The sequence below is a fragment of the Equus caballus genome, chromosome 14 (genome assembly GCF_041296265.1).
Source record: "Equus caballus isolate H_3958 breed thoroughbred chromosome 14, TB-T2T, whole genome shotgun sequence".
Classification (NCBI taxonomy): Eukaryota; Metazoa; Chordata; class Mammalia; order Perissodactyla; family Equidae; genus Equus; species Equus caballus.
This window is the reverse complement of record NC_091697.1, coordinates 14,753,432-14,763,164: the sequence shown is the minus strand read 5'-3', so window position 1 is coordinate 14,763,164 and position 9,733 is coordinate 14,753,432. Positions and strand designations below refer to the sequence as shown.

The 9,733-nt window shown below is 42.0% G+C and overlaps 1 pseudogene; it reads left to right on the top strand.

Annotated features, from left to right (window-relative positions):
* Positions 1-1,229: 1,229 nt before the first annotated feature.
* LOC138917414 (heparan sulfate glucosamine 3-O-sulfotransferase 4-like) overlaps positions 1,230-9,733 on the top strand; it is a 117,959-nt pseudogene continuing 109,455 nt past the window's right edge.

Sequence of the window (9,733 nt, the reverse complement as noted above, 5' to 3'; positions counted from 1 at the left end):
TGCTTAACGGAGGATAGGATATCAGAGGGAAGAGAACAAGTGAGGTGTTGGGTATTTATTCCTTTGGCTCTCCGTGCTGAGCCATGTAATGGGCATTCACAATGTTTCTCTTCCTAAGACCACAGCTCTCATAAGGGTGGCCTTTTGTGCTAAGTTCTGATAATGTCACCTACTCTCACTACAGCCCTGGGGGCGATAATAACTCTCTACCAACACTAGTTACAGGATGCTTCACTAACCCTACCCACATTTTTAGAGCCCTATTTATTAGACTCTCCTCAAGTGTCCCATGGTTTCTTGACAACTGACACCTGTTTCTTCAGGGGACCCTGACTAATAGGCCCCACAACAAGCCTGATCATAAACTCCATGGGGGTAGGGAATTTACTCTCTTTTATTTGATGTTGCTATCCCAGCACCTAGAATGATGTCGATTGTACAGTCAGTTTTCAATAAATGTTTGTTAAACGACATATGTGTGACCACTTTCTCTCCTTCGTGATCTTTATGTTAAAGTCTATTATGATTGATTTAATATAGTTTAACCAGCATTCTTGTGCTTTTGTCTGTAATTTGGTAAAGAATGACAAAGAATTATAAACGTCAGCAAAAAGCAAGCAAACTTGTCGTTATGTGCATGGAAATCCAAGATATTTAACATAAAAATTTATGAAACAATAAGAGAATTCAGCAAGAATCAATGTTAATGTAGAAGACCCAACAGATTTCCTATAAACATCCACCCCTGGAGCACCTGTGCAGACCCTCAGTAGAATCTGCACACTGGGCCCCAGGCGCGCCAGGATGGGGCTCAGGGGTTGGTGGGTCCGGCGGCTGTAAAGGAACAGGGTGGAGGTCCCAGGTTGAAAAATTGTAAAATTATAATTTTACAGCTATATAATTTAACTACTTCAGTCGTCATGTCTTTTTCTTTTTACAAAGTCAATTTTCCTACCTAACTCCAAATTTTTTTCACACCATCTAAGTAATATTTTAATATTTTCCATATCCAATCCGTATTCAAATTTCCCCAATTACCTCCAAATGACTTATGAAAAAAATGCTATTTTAATCGGGAGCCAATAGCGGACTACCCTTTGCATTTGACAGCAGAGTTCAGGCTTAACCCTTAACCTCTTCGGGCTCGGAGGACCCTGGGCAGGAGAGATTTAAGAACACCATCCTCCCGCTTTCGCGGAAAGGCCAAAAGTGACTTGAAATGTAGACGCGGAGGCCTATGGGAAATGTAGTTTTAAATAGGTGAGGTTCACCGCCTGGACTCCGGGAAGGGGACGCCACGCTCCTTCTGCGCATGTGCAGCCGTAGCCTCCTCGTTTGTCTTCTCAGGACTCCAGAGAACCGTTGGGGAACTTTGGGGTGTGCTCGGAAAATGCAGGGTGCGCACCGAGGGCGAGGGACTAGCTGGGAAGGGTGTGCCTGTGCTTGGGGATGGGAGCAGGAAGTGTCTGGGACCTCGTCGCCCCCCGCGGCGGTGTATAAACCCGGGCGGGCCGTCAGAGCGGGTAAGGCCGATGGGGGAGACCCCGGCCCTCGGGCTGCCGGGGGGCGCAGGTGTTCGGGGCGGTCCGGGATGCCCGAGGATCGTGTGACCAGCCCGCCTGCAGCCCGACCGGAGAGAAGCCCATGTCGGCGGCGGTGGGTGCGGGAGGGAGGAGTGCGTTTATCAGGCGGACGGTGACCGTGGGTCTGCGGTGGAGCCCGAGCTCTGGAGCACTACAGGCCCGGTCAGTGCCAGCTCTGTCACCTGTTAGCAGGGGCGACAGAAGGAACCTGGGCGAGAGTCAGGGTTCTCATCTATAAATATTAATAATGATTGTTTCACGGCGACGTTTGGAAACATAGATCACTATTTTAGACAAGTGCCAGGTAGGAAGCCTTAAGTAAGTGACAACTGCTGTTATAGTTAGAGGACGCTTTGTTTTTTTACTGGATAGTTTAATGTACCCTGACAACCACTTCACCAGAAACCGAGGCTCGGGTCGGTGGCCCGATGTGCTCGAGTCAGGAGCTCCCAGCCAGGGAATTTGGATTCGAGGGCAGGTGTGCTTGGCTTCAGTCTCAGGCTTTGTCTGATGTCACACCTGCCCAAGACTGGCATTACAGCCTTCACAGCACTTAGGAACATGGCCTGTCCCTGCGTCCCCAGGGATGTAAAGGAAAGGATGTGGATGGAATCCCACCATGTGTCACATGTATCCTGGGATTTCTAGTGTCTCTTCAGGTCCCTTGGGTCAGACAGAGGTGCCTGGCCCCCTCTGCATTGTCAGGCTTTCTGTCCTTGAAGTCTGACGTTATAATGAATTCTAAGAGTCAGCCTTTTTGCCCCTGAGATGAATTTATTTCTCAGATCCATGTCCCAGTTGCCTTGAAACAAACCAGCCCTTGTGAGGCAGGAAGCAGGGGGCCTCTGTGAGGGAGTCTTACCTGGAAGAGAGCGCCCCTCTGACCTTAGACCTCTCTCCAGAGCTTCAGAGCAGAGACAAGAGCCCAGAAAGGAGCAGATGCTAGATTTGCAAGATCAGAAGCAGGTCTTGATCCTCCTGCCCAGAATGAACCAGACTTGATGATGCCACCTTCAGGAGCCACCACACTGTGTGACAGTGGGGCATTTGGGCCGTCCCTGGGAAGTACAGGTGAGCTGGGGTGGCCCAGGGGCAGGCTGCTCAGGAAAGGCTGCTTTGTTGGAGAGCCGTGAGGGCAAGGTCTGGGGGTAAGGGACAACCAGGGAGAGGGAGGAAGTTCTGTCTCCGGTCCCCTTAAATGGCCCCCGCTATTTACAGATGCGCTGCTGTCACACATGTCCACCACCACATGTGACATTAGTGACGTTATCCTGATGTCACAGGATCCAAGAATGATGATCTGTGAAGAGTTTTCCAAGGTCACCTACTTCTAACTCTTTTGAAAGATTTAAAGACATTGGGCCTGAAAATTTCAGTGACTTGTCCAGGGAAACGCAGTTTGTGACAGTTCGCTCTCTCACAGGTAAGTTACCAAAAGCATCTATCGAAAGGGCCTTTTGAGAAATACTTCCCAGCTGAAATGAACAATTACAAATTCCTGCCTTAAATCCTCCCATCTCTTTTACTAGGCTTTCCGTGGATTGTGTATACCAGGGGTTGAATAATATTACTGAGAAAAATAGATAAATGATGCATACTGAGCATTTTTCTGCTAAGTTAACTTTAATGAAGGAATAGTGTCTTGTCGTTTGGCGTACTTTAATTCAACTGATCGGTTGTTTTTATTTCTTTCTGTTATCCAGAAGGACGCATGCGTTATTGTTAAATCAATCGAGTAAAGTTTATGTTCACTCAGTAAAAAACTGCAGATTTCAGCTCCATGGTCATTTCAGAATCACACAAAGACAGGTGTTGCTGCCTGTCCATGATCCTTCTTGTGCCTTTTCAAGGCCCAGAGGGCCCTGTGCCTATGGGGAGGATGATCCCCAACTGGGGTGCTGAGATTTGAGGAGGTGAATCTAAGAGCTGTAAGACAGCTAAATCTCAGGACCCCTGTCTTCTTTCTGTCCCCTCAGCTGAACCACAGTCCTCTGTACTCGCCCAGGAGCCACAGAGAGTGAACATCCCTCAGGTGAGCTCTTTATTCATTCCCCACTTTATATTGTAATGGATTTATAAGGTTTAGCAGGATCCATGCATTAAAGGAAAAGGAGAAGTTGAAATAGTAGAAATCAAGTCAGTCTTGAGGAAAAATATAGCGTGTTTTACTATTAATTGTGATGTTGGCTGTTAGCTTTGAGTGGGTAACCTTGTCAGGGTAAGTAGTTTCCCACTAAGCTACCTGTTTCAATCTCTTTACTTGTGATTGGGCTATTCAGATTCTCTGTTTCTTCTTGATTCAGTTTTGGGAAGTTGTATGAGTCTTAGAATTTATCTGTTTCTTCTGGATTGTCCAGTTTGTTGCTATATAGTTTTTCATAGTATTCTCTTATAATCCTTTATATTTCTGTGGTATCTGTTGTAATTTCTCCTCTTTCGTTTCTAATTTTATTTATTTGAGCCTTCTCTCTTTTTTTCTTAGAGAGTCAGGCTAAGGGTTTGTCAATTTTGCATATCTTCTCAAAGAACCAGCGCTTTGTTTCACTGATCTTTTCTACTGTTCTTTTTTCTTTTTTGGTTTCAATTTCATTTATTTCTGCTCTGATTTTTATTATTTCCCTCCTTCGGCTGACTTTGGGCTTTGTTGGTTCTCCATTTTCTAACTGTATTTTAAGATTGCTTATTTTAGATCTTTCTTGTTTTTTTAAGCTGGGCCTGTATTGCTATGAATTTCCCTCATAGGACAACTTTTTCTGCATCCCATATGAGTTGGTATGGTGTATTTTCATTTTCATTTGTCTCCAGATATTTTTGATTTCTCTTTTAATTTCTTCAATGATCCATTGGTTGTTCAGTAGCATGTTGTTTAGTGTCCACATATTTGTCACTTTCCCAGCTTTTTTCCTGTAGCTGATTTCTAGTCTCATAGCATTTTGGTCAGAAAAGATGCTTGATGTGATTTCAATCTTCTTAAATTTATTGAGGCCTATCTTGTTTCGAAACATATGGTCTGTCCTTAGAATGCTCCATGTGCACTTGAGAAGAATGTGTATTCTGCTATTTTTGGACAGAATGTTCCATATATATCTATTATATAGTCCATCTCGTCTAGTTTTCCATTTAATTCCACTATTTCCTTGTTAACTTTCTGTCTGGATGATCTATCCATCGATGTAAGTAGACTGTTGGGGCCCCCTGCTATTATTATGTTGTTGTTAATATCTCTTTTTAGGTCTGTTAATAGTTGCTTTATGTACTTTGGTACTCCTTTGTTGGGTACACGTATATTTATAAGTGTTATGTCTTCTTGTTGGAGTGTCCCTTTTACCATTATATACTGCCCCTCTTTGTCTCTCATTGCCTTTTTTATCTTGAGGTCTACTGTGTCTGATATAAGTATTGCAATAACTGATTCTTTTGTTTGCCATTAGCTTAGAGTATCATCTTCCGTCCCTTCACTCTGAGCCTGTGTTTGTCTTTAGAGCTAAGAGTGTTTCCTGGAGGCAGCATATTGATGAGTCTTGTTTTTCAGTCCATCCCACCACTCTGTCTTTTGATTGGATAATTCAATCCATTTACATTTAGAGTGATTATTTATATATAAGGGCTTAACGCTGCCATTTTATCACTTGTTTTGCAGCTCTGTATTTCCCTTGTTTCTTGTCTTGTGTATTTTGGACTGCCAGTTCAGTTTGGTAGTTCTCTATGATGGTTTTCTCAGTTTTCTCTTTTTTGTGTGTGAGGAAGACTGGCCCTGAGCTAACACCTGTAAGCAATCTTCCTCTTTTTTAGCTTGAGGAAGATTGTTGCTGAGCTAACATCTGTGGCAATCTTCCTCTGTTTTTTGTATGTGGGATGCCAGCACAGCAGGGCTTGATGAGAGATGCATAGGTCTGTGCCTGGGACCTGAAGCTGCAAACCCTGGGTGGCTGAAGCAGAGCATGTGAACTTAACCATTATGCCACTGGGACAGCCCCTCAGTTTTCTTTTTTTCTGTATCATTTGTGTCTCTGTTCTGATTATTTGTTTAGTGGTTACCATCAGGTTTGTATAAAAAATCTCGTAGATGAGATATACCATTTTCTGATAGCCTCTTATTTCCTTGGTCTAAGCCAGTTCCATCCCTTTCCTCTTCCTCTGATTTGTTGGTCATAACACATTCTGTTTTGTGTTGTGATTTTGTGGTTAAAATCACAAGATTATAGTTATTTTTGATGTTTTCCTTCCCTTTACCTTTCATGTCATAATTAAGTTTTTGCTAACCTCTTCTGGTAGAGAGCTGCAATTTTCTGACTTTGGCTGCCTATTTATCTCCTTGCTCAAGGCTTTGTGAACTCTTTTTTTTCTTTTTCAGGTATGAAGGTCTTCTTGAGCATTTCCTGTTTGGGGTGTCTTGTGGCGATGAACTACCTCAGCTTTTGTTTATGTGGGAAGGTTTGTATTTCTCCACCATATCTGTAGGATATTTTTCCCTGGATAGAGTATTCTCGGCTGAAGGTTTTTGTCTTTCAGAATTTTGAATATCTCATTCTACCTTCTCGTAGCCTGTAAAGATTGTGCTGAGAAATCTCCTGAAAGTTTGATATGGTCTTTGTAAGTTATTTTCTTCTGCCTTGCTGCCTTTAAAAATATTTCTTCTTTGTCACTGACTTTTGCCAGTTTTACTACTCTATGCCTTGGAGTAGGTCTTTTTACATTGATGTAATCAGAAGTTCTGTTAGCGTCTTTTACTTGTAATTCCAGCTCCTTTTCCAGGTTTGAACAGACTTTCTGCTCCTTTCTCCCTCCCTTCTCCCTCTATAATACCCGTAGTTTTTATGTTGCATTTCCTAATTGAATCAGATATTTCTCAGAGAATTTCTTCGGTTCTTTTTAGTCTTAATTCTCTCTCCTCCTCCATCTGAAGCCTTTCTATATTTCGGTCCTCCAGATTGCTAATTCCGTCTTCCATAACGTCAGCTCTGTAATTCAGGGTATCCAGATTTTTCTTTATCTCATTGTGTTTTTCATCTCCAACATTTCTGATTGGTTTCTCTTTGTAGGGTCAATCTCTTTTGTGAAGTATTCCCTCTGTTTATTAATTTTATTCCTGATTTAATTGAACTATCTGAATTTTCTTGTAACTCGTTGAGTTTTTTAATGTTAGCTATTTTGAATTCTCTGTCGTTTACATTGTAAATTTGTGTGCCTTCAGGATTGATTTCTAGGTGCTTTTCATTTTCCTTCTGGTCTGGACTATTAATATATTTCTTCATACTATTTGATGGGGTTGGTTTGTGCCTTCACATAGATAGTATCTGGTTGCAGATTCCACCTGCCACCACTGGAGGAGGTTCAGGAGCTGTGTATTCTGAGCCTGCTGTGATCCCTGGTGTCTGTGCTTGTCCTTTGGAATCTATGCTGACAGGACCCATCTGCGATTGCCTGCTTGTAGCTGCTGCTTTGCTAATGTACGCACGGGCACTCTAGACGGGGTCCCTTGCCCTGGCTGACTGGCTGAGCTTGTGAGCCCAGCAGGGGGAGGGGCACTTCTTTTGCATGTGCCATCCCGTGGGTGTTCTCTGTTTGCCCTCGCTGTCTGTCCTCCTGGCGTGCTGGCTTCATGAAGACAACCCCACAATAGCTTAGCCTCCTCTGTGGAGCTTTCCTATGGGATGTGAGGGAACTTGGAGAGCGAAGGCATTCCTACAGAGTCTCCCCCCAGGCCCCTCTTTTCTCAGAGCTGTGCATGGTCCTGTGCCCTAGGTCATTGCTGGGGAGGGAGAGGAGATCCCCTTACTTCCTCCTCCTTCCTCCTGGGGGGTCCAGCACCTCCACCTTCAGGCATTTGGCTGCATGGGTCTCTCAGATGTCTTTTGTGTTGTGTGCCTGTCCTCTGTTGGTTTATGAATGTCCTTTTCATTCTTTCTTAGGGAGGAGAGTCTAAGGGAAGAGCTCACTCCGCCGTGATGCTGATGTCATGCCTGGTCATTCTATTTTTAAGTTTTTGAGGAATCTCTGTACTATTTTCCACAGTGGCTGCACCAATTTACATTCCCACCAGCAGTGTATGAGGGCTCCCTTTTCTCCACATCCTCTCCAACAGTTCTGTTTTCTTTGTAAAGATTGGCACCTGAGCTAACATCTGTTGTCTATCTTTTTTTCCTTCTTGTTCTCCCAAAACCCTCCCAGTACATAGTTGTATATTCTAGTTGTATATCCTGGCTGTGCTGTGTGGGATGCCACCTCAGCATGGCTTGATGAGTGGTGCCGTGTCCAGGCCCAGGATCCAAACCGGCAAGACCCTGGGCTGCTGAAGTGAGTAGCGCACACGAACTTAACCACTCGGCCATGGCACTGGCCCCTCTCCAACACTTCTTATTTCTTGTCTTTTTAGTAATAGCCATTCTGATGGGCATGAGGTGATATCTCATTGTGGTTTTGATTTGTATTTATCTAATAATTAGTGATGTTGAACATCTTTTCATGTGCCTGTTGGCCATCTGTATATCTTTGGGAAAATGTCTGTTCAAATCCTCTGCCCGTTTCTTGACTAAGTTTGTTCTTTTGTTGTTGAGTTCTTTATATATTTTGGATAGCAACCCCTTATTGGATAAATGATTCGCAGATATCTTCTTCCAATTGCTAGGTTGTCTTTTCATTGTATTGATGTTTCCTTAGCCATACAGACGCTTTTTAGTTTGATGTAGTCCCATTAGCTTATTTTTTCTTTTGTTTCCCTTTCCTGAGGAGACATATTCAAAAAGACACTGCTAAGAATGATAGCAAAGAGCTTACTGCCTATGTTTTCTTCTTTGGAGTTTTACGGTTTCAGGTATTACATTCAAGTCTTTAATCCATTTTGAGTTAATTTTTGTGCATGGTGTAAGATAATGGTCTACTTTCATTCTTTTGTGTGCGGCTGTCCGTTTTCCCAACAGTGTTTATTGAAGAGACTTTCCCTTCTCCATTGTATGTTCTTAGCTCCTTTGTTGAAAATTGGCTGTTCCTAAATGTATGGGTTTATTTCTTGGCTATCAATTCTGTTCCATTGATCTGTGTCTGCTTTTCTGCCAGTATCGTGCTGTTTTGATTAATACAGCTTTGTAGTATACTTTGAAATTAGGGAATGTGATGCCTCCACCTTTGTTCTTTTTTCTCTGGAGTGCTGTGGCTCTTTGGGGACTTTTGTTGTTTCCAGTAAATTTTAGAATTCTTCTTTCTATTTCTGTGAAAAATGTCATTGGGGTTTTGATAGGGATTACATTGAATCTGCAGATTGCTTTAAGTAACATGGACTTTTTCACTATGTTGATTCTTCTAATCCATGAGCACAGAATATCCTTCTATTTCTTTATGTCTTCTTTAATTTCTTTCAACAATGTCTTATAGTCTTCAGTGTATAGGTCTTTCACCTCATTGGTTAAATTTATTCCTACCCACTTAATTCTTTTTGTGATTGTAAATAGGATTGTATTCTTGATTTTTTATTTCTGCTCGTTTGTTTTTAGTTTTTTGATGGATTCTTTAGCGTTTTCTATATGTAAAATCTCATCATCCACAAGTAGTGACAGTTTTACTTCTTCCTTTCCAGTTTGAATATGTTTTATTTATTTTTCTTACTTGATTGCTCTGGCTAGGACTAAGAAGGGTGAGCGTGGGCATCCTTGTCTTGTTCCTGCTCTTAGAGGGATAGCTATCAGTTTACACCATTGAGTATAATGTTAGCTGTTGGTTTGTCATATATGGCCTTTATTATGTTGAGGTACTTTCCTTCTATAATTATTTTATTGAGAGTTATTATCATAAATATGTGGTGAATCTTGTCAAATTCTTTCTCTGCGTCTGTTGAGATGATCATGTGATTTTTATTCTTCATTTTGTTAATGTAGTTTATAACATTGATAAAGAATACTGTTGTAATCCTTTGTATTTCTGTTATATTGCTTGTGATTTCTTCTCTGATTTTATTTATTTGAGGCTTCTCTCTTTTTGTCTTATTCTACCTAAAGGTTTGTCAATTTTGTTTATATTTTCAAAGAACTAGCTCTTAGTTTCGCTGATCTTTTCTATTTTCTTTTTACTCTCCATGTCATTTATTTCAGCTCTGATTTCTAGTAGTTCCTTTGTTCTCCTGACTTTGGGCTCTTCATTTTTCTTCTTTTCTGATT